This window comes from Lepidothrix coronata, unplaced genomic scaffold, assembly GCF_001604755.1.
Source record: "Lepidothrix coronata isolate B3197 unplaced genomic scaffold, Lepidothrix_coronata-1.0 Scaffold1, whole genome shotgun sequence".
Taxonomy (NCBI): Eukaryota; Metazoa; Chordata; class Aves; order Passeriformes; family Pipridae; genus Lepidothrix; species Lepidothrix coronata.
The window spans coordinates 1,790,896-1,809,782 of record NW_016690181.1 but is presented as its reverse complement, the minus strand read 5'-3'; the positions used below and the strand labels follow the sequence as shown (position 1 = coordinate 1,809,782).

The 18,887-nt window shown below is 39.5% G+C and overlaps 1 protein-coding gene across 2 annotated transcripts in view; it reads left to right on the top strand.

Moving 5' to 3' along the window:
- The window catches only part of LOC108495411 (cytosolic phospholipase A2 beta-like), a 57,709-nt gene that overhangs the window by 2,568 nt on the left and 36,254 nt on the right, over window positions 1–18,887 (top strand). The window contains exons 2-5 of one of the 2 annotated variants that reach the window (XM_017811097.1): window positions 1,813–1,925; window positions 2,703–2,752; window positions 3,331–3,377; window positions 5,367–5,524. The gene's annotated coding sequence lies outside the window, so the exon portion shown is untranslated. The remainder of the gene's footprint in view (window positions 1–1,812; window positions 1,926–2,702; window positions 2,753–3,330; window positions 3,378–5,366; window positions 5,525–18,887) is intronic. The other variant, XM_017811092.1, reaches the window with a different exon arrangement.

Sequence of the window (18,887 nt, the reverse complement as noted above, 5' to 3'; positions counted from 1 at the left end):
GTATGTATCACTCATGCATTTTGTCCACAGTCAAAAGAACAGGTACTTGGACCCCTGGCTTCATTTAGCAAATGTATGAATACCTCAGGAGGGGATGCAGTAACTCCTCCTGTCTTCTGGAATGTGTACATGCTTTAGGCACCGTCTTTCATGGAAACTGAGGGATAAATTTAACCAGGCAGTGAATGCCACAGTTCTAGTCAGTTCTGTTGAGGCAGACATTCATGGGATTCCTTTCTTAGAAGAAGAAAGTACATACTGGAACTGAAATATTTTTTGGGGGTAGAAACAGATTCCAGTCTGAGAGGAACTAGTAGAGTTTTGTAAAGAGGCTACCCTTGGACCTAGCAGGCAAGTAATTCCATAGACTACTTGGGGATCTTAAAGATATCTTTAGGATGGTTTTAATGAGTGAATGCTGTGATTACTGTATGTCACGTAGAGTACTGTAAGTCAAAGTAGAGCTAAGTGGTGGAGGAGGTTTGTTAATTAATTAAAAGAACTGTAGCTCCTGTGGAGACACCAGTTCTTACTTTTATATTGCTCTGTTTGTTGTTCCCCACTGAAGATTTACAAATCCAAGAGAACCAGCTGGGAAGTGGCAGTGAGTGGATACGTATATACCACCCACAGCACATCTTCCATCCAAAGCTGTCAGTGGTTTTATATGCATATTGCTTCAGAGCAAAACCAAACCCTTGCTTACAAGTGATGAGAGATTTCTAAAAGCTGCATGAAATCCTGCCATAGAGCAGTTCTAGCTGGCTTGTACTGGAACAGAACAAAAAGATGATGCTTGAGAAAACTGAATGTGAGGCTGTCTTCTGACTGGTTCTTCATTTTGTGGTCTGGCTCATTTATGCCCTTCTCATCAGACTGTTTATTATGGTACAAGTCTCCCTATAAATTACTCCCATTGTCTTATTAAAAAAAAATGGAAGGAGAAAGGGCAAAAGAATATCCAGCAGAAGAATCTATACATTTAATTTGTCAGGAACATCCCCACAGAAAGGGAAGTTAGTTATTTCAAAATTGTCTAGATTTTATCAGGAACAGTGGTTTTGCCTTTTAAATCAAAACTCACCATGAAAGTAATTTTGTTAAAATGTGACCATGAAAAATTTGGTTATGATTGCCGGATAATAGTCCTGTCATAGCTCCTTATTCTTCTCAATCTGTTACTTTAGAGGTTTGTTCATAGTCAAAGGTCAATGCATTCAGCCCATAGTCACTGATTTATTGTGTCATATACTGTCACAAGTGATTTTCAATACTTTTTATCAAACACATTTTATCATCATGTTTTAGCTCTGTGGAAGGAAATACTATGCAGCTCAAACATGGTAGCTTTTTAAAAGTGATCCATTACAAGTCCTCTTGCCCACTATGTCTGAAGTGTTTTTTTCTAGTTTCTACTTTATGATGGGAAAATATGTAGAAATATTTTGCTCCAGTCCAGTATGTGCAGTGGAATTTCAGTATATGAAATACCTAAACTCAAAATCACAATGCACCTAGACAAGTCGTAAATCAACTAAAATAGAGGTATAAATTGTACATTTATAAAGAAAAAAAGAAAAAACCTGCATTTAAGGATTATCAGCTCTTAAATTTCTCCCCTTCGTAAAGGGAAGTATGTGAGTGTGTGTGAGAGGAGGGGTGTGGGTGTACATAAAAATCCATTGGAAAGGAGGGGGGAAAATGGAGAGTAGAAAGAAAAGGAAAAACAAAAGAGTATGGGTCACTTACAACTTGAGATATTCTATGATTAAAAAAAATCTGTTTAGTAATAACTTGTATGGTTTTTTGTAGAATGTAGGATCCCCATCAGAAATCTCCTTCTGCCAGAAGACACACATGTGCAAGTGAAATCATGATGGCCCAGGTTGTGACCAGATGGTTGGTTTCACTGTGCAGTGCCAGAGGTGAGTGGTAACCACTTCTAGTTCCGGGATTAGTAGAATAATCAAAGTGCCAATTGCTCAGCCACAAGGTGAACCCATTTTTCTCTGTAGATTAATGTAACTAAGGTATCAGCGGCTAACACAGAACACGGTATCTACTTACAAACAAGTCACTGAAATCTGTATTTCGTATGCCTTCTTAACTAAGAGGTTTTGCAATCAGTTATTGTTAGTACAGTTATTGTCTTGGGACGTTGACAGCTAATGCTTTTATGAAGAGGCAATAGCTGCTTTCCATCACTGAAGCTCTAGTCAGTTTATAGAAATTTTCTCAAAGTCTCTCACTTTGAGGTCATTGTAGAAAACAAGGAACAAGTTCTACTTGTTTCATGTCTTGTTGATTCCACTCAGATTTTTCAGTCGCTCATCAGAGGTGAAAATAATGTAGTCCTTTGTTTTCTAACTGCTAGAGAGTCCTGAGGTAAGAAAAGTATTAAAAAATAGTTTTTCTCCCACTGGGGAAAGGATTAGCACTTAGTTGCATAACTCCATTTTATCCTCTTAAAGACTGATGCTAAGAGTCTCCCTGAAATAGCCATTAAACTAAAAGCTGAGGTTTGGAAGGGTGATACTCATGCCTTGGCTGTGCCTGATGAGGTTCTCTCACTTCCCAGATTAGTGTTCTAATCACCAGGTTGTTTACTGGGACATGAGTGCTTATGATGAGTTCAGAAGAAAGTCTTGGGTTTTATTTCCTATTAGACCAATAGGTTTTGAAATCTTGTTATTTTTTCATAGGTGAGAGTTTTCTTTTATCAACAGTTACTTTACACATCATCTAATGCAAGGTGAGTCATTTGGTAATTTAGCTTCCTTAGGGTATATGGCTTATGGTGTGCCCTGTCTGTTTCCCTTGATTCATCTGGAATACTATGCCCAAAAGAGGAGGGAGGAAGACCAGAGATAAACATTAACTTTTTTCTCTTTTTTTAAAGTTGTCTCTAACTACTAAAGTGCTTTTTGCATAGCCTGAAAACACTGTCCGCTAGAAAAAGAACTGTTTGGAAAAAGCCAACCCCATTCATCTCCTTACATGGCTTTTTCCTCTTCTGAGGCCTGAGAAAAAGCTTTGAACCTGGAAGGTGAAGCCTAGTAGTTTCTAAGCAGCAAGGGTTCAGATATATTTGGACCAGACCTGTCTTCTCTCTCTGCTTCATTTGCTGCTTGTTCCATTTGCTTGTGGGTATTTTTATCAGTTGTATCTGCCTTGTTAGCCATGTAACAGACACCACACAGAGGATGATAATGGGATGAGGCAGGGAATACCACTGTACCTTTCAATTCACAAATTTAAGAAAAATAGCTTGAATTTTTACGAACATTCAAATTTTTTAAGTAATTTGCTCTCTGTCCTTTGCATATGCAGGTTCTCCCTTCCACTGGGTTGAGAGGAGAGTAGAATTTTTTAAGATAGTAAGTTATTATTCTTCTTCATTCCTTTCAGTTCTCCACATAAGGCTATTTGGCTTTCCAGTGCTTCTGCTTTTTTTCTTCTCCCTACAGAAGAACATAATTTTGCATTACCAATGAACATCAGACTAGACCTCATGGGCATGCAATTTCCTGGGCTCAGGAAGGAGTCCAGAGGTTAGTCTCATAAATCCTATGTGTGCTATGTGGCTCTTCCAGCTCTAAGCCATGTTTGGCAACAGGGTCATTTGTTCTAGCACTCACATAGTAGAACATGTTTCTTTTATGACCTCTGAGCAAGCTGGTCAGGGTAAATCACTGTACATACAGTCATGACTTGACCAATGCCTGTGCACATCTCCGATGCTTTCCTATTATTTTGTCTGTAAAATAGTGCAGAATTCTCCTTATGAGGTGGTGTTCCTGGATGACAGAGCCTCCTGCTACACATAAAAATAAGGACTGATTTTTCTGAGAGTCACCATGTATACAGATTCCAGAGTCAAGGAGATTCTAGATGGAATGTTTCTTAGTATAAGAAATACAGTTCTTCTGGAAGTAAATGAGTGTTTGTGGACAGTTCCTCCTTGCTGTGGTCTCCAGTTCTCCAGTGCAAGGTTCCATGTGGAGAAAATCAGGAATGCTTTTATTTGTGAGATTTTTCTTCATGTATTTTAGGTTTTCATTGAAGAGGTGTAAAGGCTGAAAACATATTTAAGGCTGTTTTCAATATTTTCATACCTCTGAAAGTGATAGTATATGGTTATGTGCCTCCAAACAGACTTTTCATCTAAAAAACCAGAAAAAACCCCCAAAAAACTCTGCCTTCTCAAAAGCCATTAATTGTCTAAAAAATGTTTCACTCAAACAAAAGATACTTTGATGAGCTTAGATGTCATGATATTGTTTGCTTGGCTGGCAATTCTGCAGCACCCTCAGCTCTGACTTCCTGCAGGTACCATAGAAACAGCAAGCACAGCATGTACCTACTTCCACTTTCAGGGAAGATCCACAGACCAAGCCACTGTGTTCTGTGGTTGCTCTCAGGCAACTAGAGGCCTGAGCTTTATCCCTCCTTGGTCCTTTGTTTTATTCTCCTCATATTTTAGTTTGTTTCACTCTGATAGGTTTTTTTAATTCTGCTTTTCTTTCTTTCCTCGTGTCTCTCATTAGAAGAATGCCAACTTTATTTTGAGCTCTCATTGCTGACAAAGTTTGCAAAACGAGTTCTTTATCTCTTATAATACAAATTATCAGATTATTTTGATGAAGTAGGTTGAAAGGAAAGGTATTAATTATCAGGTCTCAAGCTTTAGTCCAATTAGTAGGCTCTCAAACATACTTAGCACTGGTGTGGACTTAATGCCTCTGTGACTGTTTGGACTGCTGTTGCAACCTGAATCCATTCTGGGAGCAGACTGTATCAGAGAAGGAAGAGCCTAGTGTATTACTGCAATAGAGAGGAGATTATATATTAGGAAGATTTAAAGATTATATTTGCTTCAGGGCAGAAGGACTCACTCATTACTTCTGGTAGGTCTTAAGCCCTCCTTGTGAAATGAGGAAGAAATGGCAAACCCAACACAAACTCTTGTTCCAGAAGCGGGTTATATTTAAAAATAAAATATCTGTATGTCTGGAGCTGGGCTCTAAGAATATGGAGATGTAAATGCTGCCATGGCAAGGATTCCTGCTGGGACATACTCCCTTCGTGATCAACATTGTGACTGTCCATTTCCATACGTGGATTAAGTCTGAGAGAGAGGGTATGTCCTTGCCAGCTGTGGATTTCCAATGTATCCTTGGCTTACTACCATACCACAAAAAAACATGATCAATCCCCGAACATTGAATTCCTGAAGTCTGGATTCATAGAGGTTTTCTGACAGTATTCTACTATTTTTTTCTCATAAGTGCGTCTTCTACCCCTTTCAGAGGAAAGGAAGGATCTCTTTAGCAGTATTTGTCTGCTCTAAAGAGTTCTTGTTTCAGCTCACCAGGTGGAGTTCTGAACACTGTCTCCATGATTTTAACCACAAGATTATTATGAGACAAAATGGTACATATCCTGAAGGGCTTCCAATTGCTATCAGTGGAATTTTACAAGTGATCAGCCAAAGTGATCAGCATCTTATAGGAATGAATGCTGAGTGAGTATAGAGATTCATTTTTCCTCTTTCCATATTCTAGAATCATGATAGATATGAAGTCAGTAATGGATCAGTGGGGCTTTATGGGTTGGGGCTAGAGCATTTCTCTGTGCAGATTGGGTGTAATAATTTTTTGCTACTCAAATTCCATCCTGGTTGTAATCTGAAGGCTACTCTGGAGTTTCACTTGTACATTGCCTTTGGTTGACCTTTTGTGCAAGAACTCACTTCATCCAAACCCAGCAGAGATATTGAATACTTTCTTCGCTGTGATAGAAGGTGGCTGTAAAAGAGATAAGGGGACAGGCTGCTGAAAAAAATATTTGTTCCCTAGATAGTCATCAAGATGTACTTTTAGCTCCAGCAGACTTGATGTCTGGTTGGTGCTTCATATTTCATTGTATCCATTGGTGCTTGCTGGAATGAAAGGGAAAAAAATGAACTCCATTCTCTCACTTGGCTATAGAGTATTAAAGATAAGCTTTGATGTGAGATTATGTTGAGGAATACATTTGGTGCTGGTAGCTCAGTGTGCAGTGGCAGTGGAGCTGCAGATTGAGCTCTGGAGCGTGGGAGCCCAAGGCAAGAGGCTGTGACTTGGCACCAACCACCCTTTGCACAACAAAGGGCACAGGAACCTGTGGCTCAGACAGGTGATTAGACACTCAGAGACAGCAGGAACTGAGGGCTCATCAGGAAGAGATGAGACTTTCACGGGCTTGGACTGTGGGGGTATAAAAGCCCAGGACTACCTCTGTTGGGGGTCCCTCCTTGGAGGCACCAGCTCGAGCTATTTCTCTGTTACTGCACCGTGACTAAATTGTTCTAAGGAACCAGACATATGAGTCTGCGCTAAGGGAATCCTGGGGTCGAGCCAGTAAGGATACCTGGTCTGACTCTCAGAGTGAGGAGTCAAGCAAGGCTTAACATGAACCTGTCAGCTCACTGGAACCATCCACTTTGAAGGAGCTTCAGTCTCAGCAGTTAAAATCTCTGGTGGTGCAAGTGTGACTGCCAGAATGTCTCCTGAATGGTCAGACAGGAAAGTTTCCTTAACAGATGGTTTAATTCTTCTACTGCTTGCTTACATAGTGTATTGTAAAGGAGATGTAGCAGATAGTTTGGAAAACTGGAATTCACTTCCAGTTCTATAGAGAGGATTGGAAAGTGGCTGTCCAGAGTAAAAAGTATTTACAGTTCCAGAAACAATAGTATAGGTGTCCTTTCTCAGCCCTTTGAGAAGGTTCAGCTACCCCAGCTGCATCTCACACTGCAGGTCTAGATTTTTGGAACTGATCCTTACACTTACATTCTCCTGAGTCTCAGGCACGTCAGCTGTGCAAGCTGCAGCATCTTTCCTGCACCGTGCTGTGCTGTGTCAGATGGGGCACTGCTAACTTGCAGCACAATGTCAAGGACTCTCCTCCTCATGTGACTACGCCAAATATCTCCCCTGACAGCAATTGCTTTGCTGTCAGAAATACTGGAAAGAAAGGATCTTGAGATGCCTTCCTTGTCCTCTTAAGCGAAGGTCTATGCCTGTCATCACAGACTTGCTGAGGCACTGTAGACTTTACTCTCTACATTTTTTTTTTTGACTTAGCTTTGCAAATGGATTAGATGTAAATCTGCCCAGAGCTTCACACTGCCATAGCAGTAATAGTTATTATTATGGTTCTTGAAATACACTGCTAAGTCTCACAGAGATGAATCAGCTGGCTGTGTATTTGCCTGAATACTTTATAATTATAAGAAAGTATAAAGTCGAAAGATTTGAGGTTCCAGTTATACAATCAATGCAATGCAATTGGCCTACTCAAAAACGGGGAACTGGCAAATGTAATCTTCAATGGTTAGCTGGGAACACTTATTCTGCTGTGCCATACCCTGAAGAAAATACAGTGTATCCTGGAAACTAATCAGAGTATAAATGCAGGATGCTTTGGCAAACAAGGATTAGAGAGAAAATATGATTTGGTTGTATAATAGTGGTTGAGGCTCTGATAGTGAAGAAAGACTGATGATTTGTCTCCAGGTAGAAGTGTTGAGGAAACCTTTTAGCTATGAATGCCTTTCATGGGCTCTGCCAAACAATGCCTCAAGCTCAGAGCAGCTTCCTTGTTAGCTCTGTTGTTCCAGTCATGTCTCTGCTTCTGCCTTGCACATGCATTTCAAATTGTCATTATTTCAAGGTTTGATTCTATATGTTCACTTCTAAAGTGTCTTGGGAGTGAACAGTGATGGAAGCACATGTAGTTGAAGTATAAGGAAAGAACAGGAGGTTACTGGCAGAGGGGTTCCCAGCTTTTTTTTTTTTTCGATGTGATTGCATCCATACTAAGCCTTTTTGGGGTATTCCAAAGTAGTATGTAAGCAGTCACTGTGCAGCTGAAGTCTGTACTGTTTCAAGGGAACAGCATAACCACTTTGACATACAGCTATTTTATTTAATTTAACCAGATGGAACAACCTCATTTAGATTCAGAATACAGCCAATCGTAACACAGGTTTTTTTCAAGCAAGAAAAATTCTACCATAAATATACAAGCTTTATATTTGGGAAGATGGAGAGGAAAATTTTATCATCCATGTGCAAATTTATGTAATCATTTATAATCATCAACCTTCCCAGCTGTGAAGAATATATCTTTTTCTGTCAGTGTATACAGTAGTTTTCAAATGCTAGCTGTGTGTTTTGCTTTCCAGAATGGATGATTCTCTTGGCAGCAGGGGGACATTCTGTAACCTTTGTTACAAAACCACAGTTCTTTAAATTGTGGGTTTCACCCCCTCTGCAGGGCTGCCTTCAGTCCCTACTCAGGCCTGTCCATAGAGAGCACTTCCATTAGCAGTGACAATGACATTGAAGGGTGCAGCCCATGAGTCTGAATATAAAAGAGGTTTCAGCTGCTCAAAGCATCATCATTGCACCTGTGTACCAAGGAGACATGTACACTGCCCTTCCAGTCTAGGGGGAAAACTTCTGCCACTGTAGGTTAGTAAAATTTAAGGTCACAAGATGGCAGCATAATCTCACTAGTGAGGTTGACAGAATTTGAAGGATCAGGTCATTAATCTTCCTCAACTCAAACTCCTGTTTTGAGCAGTCAGAAAGTCTTGTGTCTAACTGGCTGGTGCTTCCTGGGCTCTCTAAACTATGTATATACATGAAAGTGGGTGAAAAGCCTGTTACATCAGGCTTTCAAACTAACCTATTTAATTTACACTTCAATGCACTGTGATAGTATTGACATAAATGGCTCACCAGGAGTTCGATACTGAACAAAAAAATTACACCAGCATGTTATCTAACTAATCAGTAAAAAAGGCAACATTGATGGAACATTGACTTTGCAAAGCCTGTGCAACTGGAAGTCATATTTGTTATATTTTTCCTTCCTTTCTGGTCTTGAGAGCAAGATATTCTGAACCCGGCCTCAAAATACAGATTTCTTACTGAACATTATTTTTTTTTTGTAGTACTACTGAGTGAATATATTCTCTGCGAAGAGCTGATTCATGTATTATTCTCTTTCTGTTTGATGGATATTTAAGTAATCCGTATTCAGTTTTCATCTGTCTGCCTGTCTCCATGTCTCTCTTTCAAAGAGATCTGCCCATTCTTACCATTCGTTCTGTTTGAATGTGCAGTACTTCATTTGGAAAAAAAACCTGTGCTAGGGAGAGATGATTCATCACATCAGTCACCATATTATATAATGCAGAGTGATAACAACTACTGTGAACATTTCTAGCAGCAACATTCCCACTCATGACTTTAAATACTTACCTCAGAAATGCCTGTAAAAATAAATGGAGATATTTGCATATACTTGGAAGAAAAACAAGTAATGAGAGCAAGTCAAAAATCTCTCGATTTTCAAAATTAATTGCAATTTTGTGTGATATTACTGCAGAATTAAACCATGGATTTTTAAGTTCACCTTCCAGGTACACTTTTTTGAGAAGAAGGTAGAATCATAGATTTACCAGTTGCTTGCATCCACCAAGTGATTAGGATGTTTTGGCACAAATGCAATCCATGCTTATGGATATTTACTTGCTAAACTTACAGGTGCATTTCCAATGGACACTTTTGCAAACATTAGGCTTTTGAACATGCACTGAAATCCCAAGTGGTCGCTGGCTTTGGTTTTGTGTACTTGTTCAAATGACCATTGTTCTCATGGAGTTTACTCTCACTGGTCAATATAGTTGTATCTGAGCATGCCTAAGAGAAATTTAATAAAGCGAAAGAAAAATGAGAAAATTGTACTCTGCCCTTTCTACTAGCAGGTCATTTCTGGCCTAAACAATTGGCCACATGGTGTCACTGTGTTTCAAGGCAGCAAAACTTCTAGCAATAAAGCCTTTAGCAATTCCAAGTTTTCAAAGTATCCTAACCATGTGATGTTATCTAAGAAGACACTTCAGCAAAAATGGCAAGGTCACGAAAGCTTCACAGTAGGAGTGTTTCAGGAAGATATTTTATAGAAAACATCTGATTCTCAACTTCTCGTACCTTCCTGGAATACATCAGAAATATTTTTAGCCCAGAAGCACTTGTTCACCAGATGTCTGCATAAGTGAGAATGCTTATATGGAAAGCTTTATCTTAAACTGTTGCAAGTTAGAAATTTAAAAATTCAGTGGTGTGTCCTACACTTTAGTCATAGTCCTTCTTTTCTTCTGTCTTTGTATATCTGAATGTGCAACAACTTTTGACTTTGCTAAACAGAGGTAACTTGGCCTTATGGTGCTCAGAGTAATATAAACTGCAGCTCCTGGGACCCACAAAATACTGTTTAATCCCTGCTGGCTCTGAAGAATGCTTTGCAGAACACACCTGCTCAAGAGAGCTGTGCCAAAAGCTGATGTATTATGTGTTTAAAGAATCTCATGATGTACAGCTATAGCAACAGTGAGAGAAACCTTTGTGTACAGATACAGTATGAGCCCTTAGCCAAGAAGATGATATCTGGCTCAGGGCATGTCGAAAGACTGCAAAATCTCATGCAATAGTAAGTGTTGGTGTGCACTGTTTCTTCTGGGAAATGGTAAGTGAGCCTAGAGTAGCAGGCCTTACTCTTTCATCCTGATAGTCTGCATAGGTTGGGTTAAGATTTTATAGAGAGGATAGATGTCTGGCAATGACTTACCACTCACGTAGAGAGCAAGGTGCTTTGTTTTGATTGCTAAGAAATTAGATTGTTGCAATGCTTTTCCTAAGTCAACTGCTTCTGCTTTGTATATATGAAGCTTAGTCTCTGCATAGCTGTTAACAGTGACACTGCTGTTTTAAGATGCATATTTCTTATGCTATTAGTTTGCAACCAATTTTGTTTGGACCAGGAGTTCACTTGTAATATATCTGTTTTGATGGCTGTATCGTCAGTTTAAGTACACAGTCAGGTCATATTTAGAGGTATTATGTGTACAAAGCATGGCACTCTGAAAATTTGAGTGCCTTAATATGAATTTCAGTGCAATGGTATGAATTGAGGAAATAGCTGTGCTAGCCTGGCCTTGAATGTGACCTAAGTGCTAAATAAAACCCGCCCTGTCAGATCTCACAGGCCAGAGTAGAGCTGAGATGCCCTGGAGTGTGTGACTTCCTTGCAGAGACAGCAACTGCACACAGGGTGGGTTCGGAAGACCATTTCTGAGTAGCGGGTTATTTTGTGTTTCCTTTTGTATGTGCCATAATGTTTATTTAGGAACACTTACTTGAATATGATTTTGGCCTATGATTCCTTCCCATTCCCCCTCACCATTGCTTCTGTAGTTATCTTACCTGGAAGAATTCTCCATTGGCCTCTCTGCTGGTGGTGGCCCTTAGTATGGGAGCTTCTGCAGAGGGTAAAACATGATATGGTTCATCCTGGGGGAAGAAGAGCCTGAATCAGAAAGTAGCATTGAACAGTAATGCAGAAAAGCAGATGGGGCCTCCTGTAGGAGAGGATGGTATGGGCAAACTTGAGATAAGTTGGGCCTATTGCCAAAACAATTTGTCCTGGTTCCACAAATCTTGGAAACTGCTGACCTCATTATCTAGAAACAAAGTGTCTCCTGGTAGTGTACAAGGGAGTTCTAACATAACTATAATTATCCTAATGGCACTTCTGCCATGAAGGTATATAAAATATAAACAGGAAAGGCTGAAACCCACTGACACAGATGAAACGCAAATGAAGGGCTGGTGCCTCTACTGTAGAAATTTAAAGAAGAAATGGAAACTGGCTGAGGAAATCATTCAGGGTTGTCTCCAGGAACTGCCTTCAAAGTCTTTGCTTAGGGAAGAAAGCTGTGAAGCAGGGGAAGGATGTATGTTTCCTCCCCTTGTGATTTTATGAAGCTCAAGCCCTCAAACAAAAGCTCCTTCTGATGAAACTCTTATATGTGGTCTTGTGCAATGTATTCTCTGGGAAGCTCTGTTACTCCATATTTTTTGGAAGAGGTACACTGTGTATCAGTGCCAAGGGCATTTTAGTGTGTCTCTAATACTATTAGACTGAAGAGTGAGTCTTGTCGAAATAATGGGAACAACTTGTCTCTTCATCTGAACCTTTTTTGAAAAGCACATGGACCATCACTGCCGGTGGATATAAGTCAACTACAGGTTCCTAATATATGTGTGATATATAAAGAAAAACTTGAAGAATGAATGAAAAAGAGATTTCTAAAGTGAAGGCAATCTGTGATTATTTAGTCGGACCTACACAATGCATGCATTTTTCTCAGTAATTCTTGAATCAAGTTCCTATTGTTTGATTGAGCTACACATAAAAGAGAATCATCCAGTTTTGATTTAAATTTAGCTATCATGTGGGAGGGAAATGTGGTGTGGAGGCTGAGAAAAGTCAGGGGTCACAATGTGAAAGGAAGGTGTAGGAGGGAAAATAAATAGTTTAGCTGTAACACAGGTTTCAAGATCAGAAATAGAATTTATTGACATTTATGATACTGTGGCACTGCGAAAAGTCAAGAGAGAAGCAATTTGCTAAAAGTGATAAGAGTTCCCAGATAAACTATAGACCTTGCTCAGAAAAAACCCTGCAATCTAAATAGATTACATGAACCCCAATGCAAAGGAGAAAATAGAAGTAAAAGAACAGGACAATAATTAAGCCTATGAAAAAAAATGTGATATGTTTGGTTTTCATGGGGAGCAGAGAGGGGAGACTAGGCTGATGTTTCGTGCGTATTCCTTTGACTGTTTTTTGGTTGTGCTCCAATTCATCAAACACTTGTGCACCTGGAGTGGCACTTTACCTGTGAATTATCCTATTAATAACAGTTAGAGTATTCCTGAGAGGAATGTATGATAGTTTCCAAGAGGATCAAAGCTTTTGGCTTTTTAAATGCAATAACTACTAAACGGATAGCAGAAAAACTGGTATTGTCTAACCACAAAATCTACTATGAATTAGCAGTAGCTGCAGATTAGGAAGATGTCTCTGAATCTTTTCAGCACATCTTTTCCCAATAGCAAAGCCACAGCTTTGAACTTTCAGCATTTTACTGTAGGACTTTTTTTTGGCTGGATGAACTTTGACTAGCTCCCCTCAGTAATCTGAAGTGGTGAGGCACAGGGGGCAGATCGTAAGGGATGAGGATTTTACTTGAGCTCAGCACTACACAGCTAGCAGCAAAAACCCCAGGATGCGCTGCTGTTAGTATGTTTTCCATTAAACACTGTCCTGACACAGACAGACCACATAATGGTGATGACTAGATATGTCAGAAGGGAGGAAATGGAGCTTGACTGATCACAACCGGAACTAGAATTAAGGTATCAAATAGATGTTCTTGTGTCTAGAAGCTGAAATGGATTGGCATGGGTTCATCTGTACAATTTTCTTTCAAATGTTGGGAATGAAAGGAGTTGTTAATAGACAGCTGTTAAGATCTGTTCCCATTTAGGAAAGCATCAAATTGCTTTACGGTATCTTTGTTTCTTGGTTTTGCAATGGAGAGCATAATATCTTATGTTGAAGTTTATTAATATAGACTTCCTAGTACATGAGTATATTGAATGAAAATTAGGCACTACTTCTTACAGACTGTCCTGATGCTGAGTGAAACCATTTATTAACTTTCTGACTCCCAGGTTATTCCCCCCAGAGCTGAAGGATGTTTTGCTTGGGACAAGTCAACAGCATTTAACTGCATCTGTAATAATGTAGAACAACCATTCATTTTGTTTGATTCAGAGCCACATAAGGCTAGACAATGTCCTGTGTGGAACAAGAAGCATCTTAGAGTATTAATTCAGGGAGTGGGACACATTTGTGACCTATGCTATGGCTGCTGGACCTTTTGGTGTTCTCTGGACCATGAGTAAAATGATGCCTCCCACAATACAGACACTTAGTAGGGAATACACTAAATTTCTCTGAACATTGTCAGTGTCAGTATGCAATGTTTGCATTTGTAAATGGAAGGTGTATTCTACAACAATAGAAAAATTCCATTTTTTTCTTTGTAATTTTAGTTTGTCTTTCCTCTGAGTTGCACCAGTTTCTGTGATCTCAGGTGAACTGGATGTTGCTACTTTCATTTCACACTACAAATTGCTTGCTAACTTACCTAAGATGTGCGAAGATTTATGACATGGCCAAGGAGTATTCAAATGGAGTAGGGGGTACCTTACCATTTTAATTCTAATTTCCTCCCTCCTTTTTCTGCTGTAAGCAAGTTATTGCACAAGGCATTCCATGCTCCACATATCTGTCCATGTTGTCAGCTGTTTGTGTATCAAGTCTGAGGAGGAGGAAGAAATATGAGGTGTGTTAGCAATAGTCAGGTACTTCCCATTCACAGCAGAGCTGACCATAAGTTTTCTGATGCAACACTTCTCCATTCAAAAATGTTGATTGGATTCTGTATTGCTGGGTTGGCTGGTTCTCCAGCTTCTTGGAAACCTGCTTGGAAAGTTATGCTTTCGTAAACCTTGTGGACCCACCTGGCCTGTTTCGCTGGCTACCCACCATTCTGTGATGACATGACACTGCTGGCTTCTCCCAGTTAACAGGGGCTACCCCTTAGGCTGGTCAGCAGTTGCATGAGTTGCCCATTAGATGTCCTTCAGCTATTGGTCAATTCCTTTGATTCCAGCTTCCTAGATATCTTAGCTTTGAAGCTTCCAGCATGCCCAGGGAACTGTCGAGCCACCCATGTCATAGCAAAACAGCTGTGTAGGCAGGTAAGCTGAGGCATCAGCCCAGAAACGTTTCAAAATCTTTCTTATATATGTGAGTGAAATCTTTTTAGGGAGGTGTGCCAACATGATTTCCTCTGTGGGATGAACATTCCAGTTCCCAGCACTAGTGCAGGAGAGTCACAGGACATTTTACCTTTTTGTGGTTCACAGTTTGCTTGCTAGTACTTGGCTGACAAATGCATTCAGTATGTGTTTAAGTACACAGCAGGGAAGACCAGCAATTAGTGGATTTGAATCATACAAGGTGAGGGTCTCCACCACTTTGCAATGTTTCTGTTGCATGGGGAGAGATTGCAGAGTACAAATTGCTTGTGTTGCAGAGAAGGCATCATTACTGGTTTGTGCTCTGCTGCATTGGCTAGCTCTGGGTGAGGTTTGCTTCCTGGATGAGGTTTGTTTCCTTGAGCCGTTTGTGAGAGAGGTCATCTGAAAACTAGTCTTCCATCAGATCTCTAAACCTGGAAGCTAGAGTCTCTGGGTGAGTGCATCTCCTCTAGACTGGACTATCCCTGACTAGGTCCAGGAGTTCTAATTTTGGACCTTTGGCACATGGATTTGGATCCTCTGGCAAAGGAGGCAGTGTAGGTAGCTTGTTTTAGTGTTCCATTCTGAACAGACTCAATGCCTTTCATGACCTACACAACAGTTTTCTCTCTTGTTGGCCATGTCATGTCCTACCTGCCACATAAACCATGAACGTGGGAGGCCTACGGTTAAAAACACCCTAGTTCATTGAGATGCCAAAGGCTATAAATTTCTATTGGCTTTGATATTTCAAGAAGCACTTTGTAAAAATCTTATGAGATTCAGAACTCCCAAGGTATTATATAAATTAAGAGGTTAAAAATGATCTGTGCCTGGGAAAAATAATTTTTCTACTAGAACAGAAGCATTTAAAATTGCAGTGTTATGCAAGTGTCATGTTTTATGTGCTGCTGAAACAGAGGAATTAAAACTGACCTAATATGCATGTGTAGAGACATTCAGAGATAATATCAGGCTCCATGGATGACTCTGCCTTGGCACAGGTTAGAGCAGCTTTCCTGAGACCAACGGAGATGCTCAGTGTGTTTCAAGTGCCAGGCTCTCTGCTCACACTTTTCTGCCTTCTCCACTGGCTTAAGGGGAGCAGGCGACAGAAAGCTGCTTTCATACCACTGGAAGTAAGCTGAGTGCCTTCTGCAAGACAAATTCCCAGTTGCACTATTAGGAACATTTTATGACTTCTTTTTGTCACAGGAATAGTACAAATTGACTAGAAGACGAGACCCACACCTAAACAAGAAATTTTTCTCATTGAAAATATTTCCAATAGGGAGAAGTATCAATGCAGAAGGAGTTTTTGTATTTACTTAAATTCTCATAACTCTGTAGAGCCCATGAAATTGTCTTCTGCTGTCACAAGTTATAATCTACCAGGAGTGAGTCACAGGGTTCTTAATTGCTGTAAATAAGCTTGCAAGGCTCATAACTCATAATAACTCTAATGACTAAGTCAAACTCTGGTTATTCTATTTTAAATTGTTCACGTAGCTTGTTTGATGCCTAGAATTTTTGTATTTATAAGAAAAAATCAACATAAGTGAAAGAAGGGAAAAATTCAGTTTCCAAATTTGACAATCTTTCAGTAACCTTAGAAAAGCCATACAAAGAGGTAGTGAAAAGCCCCATGACTTTCTGGTACTGAGGTCAGTGGTCAGTAATGATACAGGAATGCACACTGAATTGTCTAATGTCTTTTCCACCTCTGATGCTCATTTCCATATGAGTGCTGATGCTTTAAACAGCTTTTACGGAGGATGCTGTTTGTCCATGGTCAAGTCCCCACTCCTGAACTCAGGCTGAGGTAATAGCTACATGCCACTACAGAAGGGCAGTCCTGGAAATTCCTCAGGAAAAGAGGAAGAGTAGTTTTCTTTTCTTTGGCCCCTCCAATGAGCTTAGCATTTGTCCAGAGGAGTTTCAGAGCCAACAGTGTAAAGTAGGAGCAGGAGTTTCTAAGCTTGGGACTTGGACAGGAGCAAAATCTCCTGTTTTAATGACAACTAGCTCTTAGATTTTTTGCTGCAACATGAAACTTCACCCTCAGGTATTTTTAAGACTTGAGCATTTTCAGACATTTATCAAGGATTCTGTGTCAGTATTTGCTTTTTCCTTGTGATCGCTATGCCCGCTACAAAGACATACTTTGCAGGTATTTCCAAAGCTGCTGCTGATAGACTTGGATATATTCAGTTCATCATGAATTGGTTGTTTCTGTATTTCTTTGCCTTGTCTCTACTCTCAGATGAGTGGTTTTCTTACATTTACACTTACTCATTAACAGTACTAACCTACAGAATAACATAGCAAGGATACTACTGTTTTAGTCTTGTGTTAATTTTGGAGGGCTACTTAGACAGTAAGTTACTTGCAGGAATGGATGAATTGAACCCTTAATGAGTTGCATATTGTTTGAAAGAAATAATTTTATATCTTTTATCCCTTTCTGAGCCAACATCTAAGGGCTATGCTCAGGTGAAGGTAGAACCTTGAATAAAATCACATACAGGGCTGAAAGCGGGTTTGACACAGAAATAGAAAGGAAATACTGCTATGTGTGTCATACAATCACTGTAACCTTTGTTTTTTAATTACTCTCGCCTGGTATAATTCAGTAGCAAACATTTCCTTAGCATGTCTTGTCGTAAAGAACTTGCAGTCACAGAGGGTGAAAAACAGTAACAGAAAACAAGACTTAATCTCTTGATTCTAAAAGAGTGACTATTCAAAAAAATACAAGAGGTTGGTGGCAACTAAGAAAGAAACTCTTCTCTTGATAATTTGAAGATGAATACCATAACAATAAGTCAAGTCTTCCTGCCAGCCAAGTGGTGAAGTGTAATACCTACCTAACTCTTCTGAGGTCTTTACACAAGCAATTTTATATTGACATCAGTGTCAGACTATTTGAATAAGATCTGAAGATAAAGGTTTGAGAAACTGGCTTGAGTGGAATGACATTGAATTATCTTACTCAATTATTTCAATTAGCTCTGCAATCACTTGGTTTAAAATAAAAGAGCAATTTCTAAACATAAACACAGTAGGTTTCAATGTGTGGCTTTACAATGACGTGTCTTGGAAAGGTAACACAGCAGTCCTCAGATACCCCAGGTAACTAATAAGCAGCTTCCTCCTATCTTGAAGCTGCAAAGATCACTATCTTGCCATATTTACAGCCACACCTGCAAAGTATCTAAGGAAATTAGTAGCTCTCTTACTCTGGCCAGGAAAAAGAGCCAGTGATACTGGATTTACTGTATGATATCTTTGTTTAAGATTACAGTGGTTCAGAAGATAGGTAAGAGGATATAACACCTTTTACTTTTCTGAAACAGGTATAGATCTTGATAGCCAGAAGGACGGTTCATTTACAGATGCTATCACCTGATTGCAGCTCAGATAGACCACTTGGTATTTTGTTCTAATTAACATCAGGTGCTGAAAATGGTGTTTGGAAGGTATTCAAAAATCTAAAATAATTTCAAATTATCTGTGTTGTTTGCTCAAAAAGAATGGAGCAGAGGGGAAACAATGGAAAATTAGAAAGCTTTTATTTCAAAGTTACAGGTTACATGTCCCTAAATCTGGCATTTCTGAATCTTTGCTTTATAGTTTCTAGTTTCACATGGTAACTTTGAATTGAAAAATTGAGATAGATTTTAATAAAGGTGGGTGGTTTTTGATGTTTTAATTATTTTTACAGTGGTTAAATAACCCAAAGATGGAAAAAAATATTTTGGGGATCATCTAGGGAAAAAAAACCCTTTTTATCCCCCCAGTTTTTGAGAACATTTTGAAAATTTTTGGTTTGAATTTGACTATAGGCATTTATTTTCTTAGGTGACTATAATTTTTCTAGCCTAGCCACTGAGCCGAACAAGGTACAAACTGATTTATAAGACAAAAAGAGAGTGACTGTTATCTCCCATTGTCACTGTCTGGCACAATAATACGTCTCCTCAAAGCTGCACAGTCTTCCACCACCATCTCCTCTATGTTATGGCTGCATTTGGCCCTAGAAAGATCCATTGCTTATCCCTACTAAACAGCTTTTATGGGATGAATAAACAACTGTTCTCAAACAAAGTCATGGGA